Genomic DNA, 6,000 nt, shown 5'->3' with positions numbered 1-6,000 from the left:
TTTTCAACCCGTTCATTTTTATATATCGCAAAGGTCGATTCCATCGTTTAGAATAAAAAAGAAGTGTCACAAGAGGTTTTTCAATCCATAATAAATATTTATCTTCTTTTTTTTTTAATATTTCTAACTTCGAACTTTCTTGATTCCCATCCAGATAAGAAGTTTCATAAACCAGTCTATTTTTATAATGTGTCTCTTTAAAACGAAAGTGGAGTTCGCCCTTTATTTTTTTTTCTTTCCAGTCACTCGTAGCTTTTCTGTTTCGTTGATTTTGCTTGGATCCACTCTTCCTCTGAAAAAAGGGAAGAAGAAGTATTTTCTTCCGTCCCCTGTTTTTGGTTAGCCCCTCTGATACGAACCGCCTCGGGGAGAGTCGAGTCGTATGCGAGTTTGCCCGATCGTCTACGAGAAAGTATCATCCGGTTTGTTCAAAAAGGATATTTCTAAATAAATTATGCGGAAGCTATTCAAGGGGTTCAAATAAAGGGTTTAAAATATGAATATTAAGGTTCGGTTTAAAGTAAATGAAAGAATGGAAAGAAGGTACTCAAAAGCAAGCACGAACCAATACTAGAGAGTATTGACCCAATTGCTTATAGGCTTTCAAGGTGGAGGATGAAAATGATAAACCTCGACCCGCTACTTAGAAAGTAGGAACCTCGGTATAAGAGTGAACAAAACAGGGTTGACGCCACTACTAGGTAGATAAGTCAACAAAGTCTCAAACAAAGTTTAGAGAAGAAAATTCTCACAAGATTAAATTCAATAAAAATTTTGGCAAAAAGTCTCTTACAATTGAAAGAAAACAAATACTTATAGGCATATAGATGACCATTCAAATTCGGCATCTAGGTGTTCACACAATAATAAAAACATTCACACTAATGTATTAAAATAGTTCATAAATTCGGCAGATTCATGAACTAGTTGAATGGACACTTTCTTCCCCCTAAGTGTGTGCATGAATGCTTAATCATAAAGAAAGGCTTCAAGTGACTTGTATGTGCACCAAAGGTTGCATTCATCTCCTTGGGACGTTCATGCACTTGTATGGAACATGTATCCTCATAATTAAACTCTTTAATAGCATGTAGGTTCATAAATGGCAGCATGAACCTAGTAAATTCGTTCTCCCCTTTGTGCATACACTTAATTCAATCAATGTGTTGAATTATTGAGTTAATTCCTTCCTTTGGACGTTCTTGAACCCATCCATGCATGTGTAGTAGCTTATAGGTCAATTCAAAGTGTGAACAGCTGCTTCTTGGCCGAATAAGTGCCTTGGAAAGTTAGGAGACAGCCACCATACATGCACTTAAGCCATTCATGCATTCTATCATCCCATGCATTTGATCCATTCATGGACTAGCCTTTAATGTCCATACATGCATTCGACACATGCATGAATTTGTAGAAACCTTGCATCTAGCTGTACATGCACCAGCATTTAATACTTCTTCATTCATGAGTGTGGAATGCCCAAAAGAGATGTTTCTTCATCCATACATTGTACCGTCCAAAGGGATGTACCTACATGAAATAAACAAGTCATTAAGATATCTCATGGACACTCATAAATTCGGCATGATGTGAACACATTAATGTCATGCATTAATTCAGTTATGTGAACATAATCAATTTATGTAATGACTATGGCATATTAATAACAAATATTAATATAAGACAAGTTTAATGCTTAAATAAATATGTGCAAATTTTTATTTAATGCATTAAAGACAAAACCGAGTTTAAACTAAAATGAGCTAAGCTTTAGCCCGTGAGCTAAAGTTGAGCTGAGGCTAAACTCCTAAGCTGAAGTTGAGCTAAGGTTTAGCTCGTGAGTTGAAAGTGAGCTAGGACTGAGCTCGGTTTAGCTCAGGCAAGATGGATTAAGCTTGAATAAGCTGGATTTGAGCTAGACGGAGCTAGTGGAGCTGGAAACAAGCTTGGATCAGCTTCCCAACATGTCATTCCTCGGCTTGACAGACTTGCTTGATAAAGTTCACGGGGTGATACGCCCCCTCGGAAATAGTTTCTATTTCTATGTTTCTTTCTTCCTCACTTTCCCCCACTTCTTCCGGTTCGGAAATTCCTTTCAGTTTCTTAGTTAGAATGGGTGACGGTATTCTACCTAAATAGTAAACACAGGTAATAAATAATGAATACTAAAGATTCGAGCCATAGAATTTCTAAATTCGATACAAGATACTTATTAGATCGAATAAGTACATTAGACCTAATTAAATTATTTTGTTGTATCCAGACTAATACCAACCCAACCCATTTCATCAATAAAATATAACCAATTAACCAACCAACAAAACTACTTGTTACAAATAACATATTGTTGTTGCATCGAAACATATAGATGTTGACTAATTTGGCTAACATTGAACTTGGTAAAATGAAATGGTTGAATAATTTAATAATGAGATTATTCAGAATACACATTGAATGCTAAGATTACGCATTGAATTTCGGTAGGACGTCTATGATCAAAAAGTCTTTATGATTGTTCCGGAAGAAATGAAACAAAAGATACGGTAGAGCTAGGACAGTTATTGTATGAGGTTTACCCAATGCTAAATGCAGAGGTACATAGTAGATTGATATGAGCATCATGAGTCGGCGCAATAAACCCAGTTGTTCTTGATACTCTCATCTCGGTTCCTTCTTCTCCTTCTTCCATAAATCAAGCTCGTAGAAGGAAGATATAAGAGGGACCTATGGATAGTGTGGTCGAAATCCATAATAGAGTCGACCATAATAACCTGAATTGATTATCGTCATGTATAAGGATATTAGATTCCACGGTATAAAAGATTTTAAAATCATCATTAACCTCCTTTTTCTTTTCTATTTCGGATTATTATATGATGATTTTGAACTTTCCATATACATATACTGAAATAGAAAAGATAGACTAGAACCGACATCTCTTATGTCATGTCAATGACAATATAAAAATGGAATTGGGATCTGGATGGAATATAATGAAATAGAGCCACTTTGAGGTTCCCTATGAAATGAGGCATGGAGCAGAGCCACTACAAAGAAGTTCGGGGTTCTGAAGGAAACTTGAGTTCATATTGGTCATGGGTTGAGAACGAGAATTGAACTCTATGAGATCTAATCTCCCATTGTTCCTCAAGAGCTCAATGGTAGAGCGGTCGGTCGTTAATGGCCCGGTCGTCGAGGTTCGAATCCTACTTGAGGAGATTTGATTCATTCAATTAAAGAATTCAGAATATCGAATGAAAGGGTTCGCTTTGACCTTTAAAAAGGTAACCCGTTCCTCGTGTCTTTGTTTCTATTGCATTCTATCTCATCGTATCATATTCTATTCTGCGATATTTGAGAATCACCGTCAATACCTCGGTGTAGGTGTCCGGATAATCCTTTGTTCCATAGTTCCGGGCTATTTACAACCAGCCAATTAAGAATTCTCGATGTACTAGTACTAGCAAATACCTCAAAGATGCAATCATCGATTCTCCCGATAGGCCACAATTACATGAGCAAACACATTAATTTAATGACGATGAGCGCATTTTTCTATGCTACTAATACTTGTACTTGCTCGCTATTCGCCCAAGCTTTGGTGAGGAAGAGTTACGGGCGTAAAACAAAAAATATGCTTATTTTATTTTGTTTTGGCGGTAATACTATATATAAATATAAAATAAAAAAGTAAATATACGATAAATAATAAATAAAAGGCCACTCCATTTTGGCAAAAGACCCACGCCCAAGTTCCATAGCTTTGGGTCCGTTATCCCGATCATGATTTTCCTACCCCTAGAGGCAAAGGTCCTTCCCTTTTGGGCCGGTTGTGGGCGAGGAAGGATTCGAGCCCCTGACACTGTGGTTCGTAGCCACGTGCTCTAATCCTCTGAGCTACAGGCCCTACCTCGTCTCCACTAGATCTGTTCCTAGGAGTACCCTAAAAAAAAGGAACCTTTCCTCTCCCTAGCCATTTTGGGTTAAGAAGATGTGAAAGTGCCTTTCTCTCTATAAGAACGGTGCGTTCCGAGGTGTGAAGTGGGAGAGAGGGGATTTCATAATTGGGGTTTTGAATAAGATGACCTTTTTATTTTTCATTCTTATTACTTTTCATATTGAAAAGTAATAAGAATGAGAGGTGTTGCTTTTATCATCCTGGCGTCGAGTATTTTGTCGCAGGACCTCTCTCTGATATCATCATCACAAGAGAGTTTAACCACCAAGTTTGGGATGGATTGGTGTTGTTCCTCTACGCCTAGGACACCAGAATATCGAACCATGAACGAAGAAAGGCGTGCAAGAAAAGGAAAAGCATATTGGCTAGTGATTATGAGGCCCCAATTCTTGACTGGAGGGGACACCAAAGGCCTCCGCCCTTCTATCCCATGGATAGATAGAGAGGGAGGGTAGAGCTTTTGGTTTTTTCATGTTGTCAAAGAGTTGAACAATGGATTTTTCGTGTTGTCAAAGAGTTGAACAATGAAAATAGATGGCGAGTGCCTAATCGAATTGATCGGGTCATGTAGTAACAAGGTTCAAGTCTACTGGTCTGTTAGGATGCCTCAGCTACATACATCACTGCACTTCCACTTGACACCTATCGTAATGATAAACGGCTCGTCTAGCCGTGACCTTCTCTTGAATTCTCAAAACTTCTATCACTCAATCCACGCAGGACGAGAGAACCCTTGCCGTCTCATTTGTGCTACCGGAGGCTCTGGGAAGTCGAATAGGAGAACACTCATCTTGGGGTGGGCTTACTACTTAGATGCTTTCAGCGATTATCCACTCCGCACTTGGCTACCCAAGTGTTTACTGTGGGCACGATAACTGGTACACTGAGGTGGGTCCTTCCCATCCTTTCGTACTAGGAAAGGTCCTCTCAATGCTCTAACGCCCACACCAGATATGGACTAAAGCGTCTCACGACGTTCGAACCCGACTTACGCATCGCTTTAATGGGTGAACAGCCCAACCCTTGAACATACTACAGCCCCTGTGGCGAAGAGCCGACATCGAGGTGCCAAACTTTCCGTCGATGTGAGCTCGTAGGGAAGATCAACTGTTATCCTAGATAACTTTTATCCGTTGAGCGACGGCCCTTCCACTCAAGACCGTCGGATCACTAAGGCCGACTTTCATCCCCTTTCGAAGGGTGGGTCTTATAGTCAAGCTCCTTCGCCTTTGCACTCAAGGGCCAATCTCCGTCCGACTGAGGAAACCTTTGCACGCCTCCGTTACCTTTTGAGAGGCCTACGCCCCATAGAAACTGTCTACACTGAGGCGTCCCTTGGCCCGTAGGTCCTGACACAAGGTTAGAATTCTAGCTCTTCCAGAGTGGTATCTCACTGATGGCTCGGGCCCTCCCGGAAGGAGGCCTTCTTCGCCTTCCACCTAAGCTGCGCAGGAAAGCTTTCAAGGTGAAAATGAAAATGATAGAACCTTGATCCACTACTTAACAAAGTAGGAACCTCGGTATATGGGTGAACGCCACACTATTTGATAGTGATAAGTTTGGGATAGTGACGAATAGGGTTGATGCCACTGGGCTTCCTAGATAAGCCAACGAAGTCCTCAACGAAATATGAGAGAAAGAAATCTCACAAATTCCATGAAAGTTTAACAAAGTTTCATTAAGTGAAAAGTCTAACCTCTTACAAATGAAATAACATATATTTATAGCCTAAATAAAAGTAGCCGAATGGACAAGCTTAGAAGCTAAGAAATTCGGCCATAAACACCTAGATAATTCTAGAATAAAAATCATGAATATCCATGAATGTGCAGCCCTTTAATGTTCCATCATCCCCCTTGGCCGAATGAAGCTTTAATGCACCTTGAATACTTGAATGGTTAGCTTGAAAATGCATGGATCATGCATGAAACGTCCCAATGTATGTTCCTCCATAAATTCTGTCCATGAACCTTCAAAAACATGAACATTAAATAGCCCCTACTTGCATGAACGTCTCCAATACATGTACTCCCTTAAATGCC

This window comes from Gossypium arboreum, chromosome 4 (assembly GCF_025698485.1).
Source record: "Gossypium arboreum isolate Shixiya-1 chromosome 4, ASM2569848v2, whole genome shotgun sequence".
NCBI lineage: Eukaryota > Viridiplantae > Streptophyta > Magnoliopsida > Malvales > Malvaceae > Gossypium > Gossypium arboreum.
The sequence above is the reverse complement of the archived record's forward strand: the minus strand, read 5'-3'. Positions refer to the sequence as shown.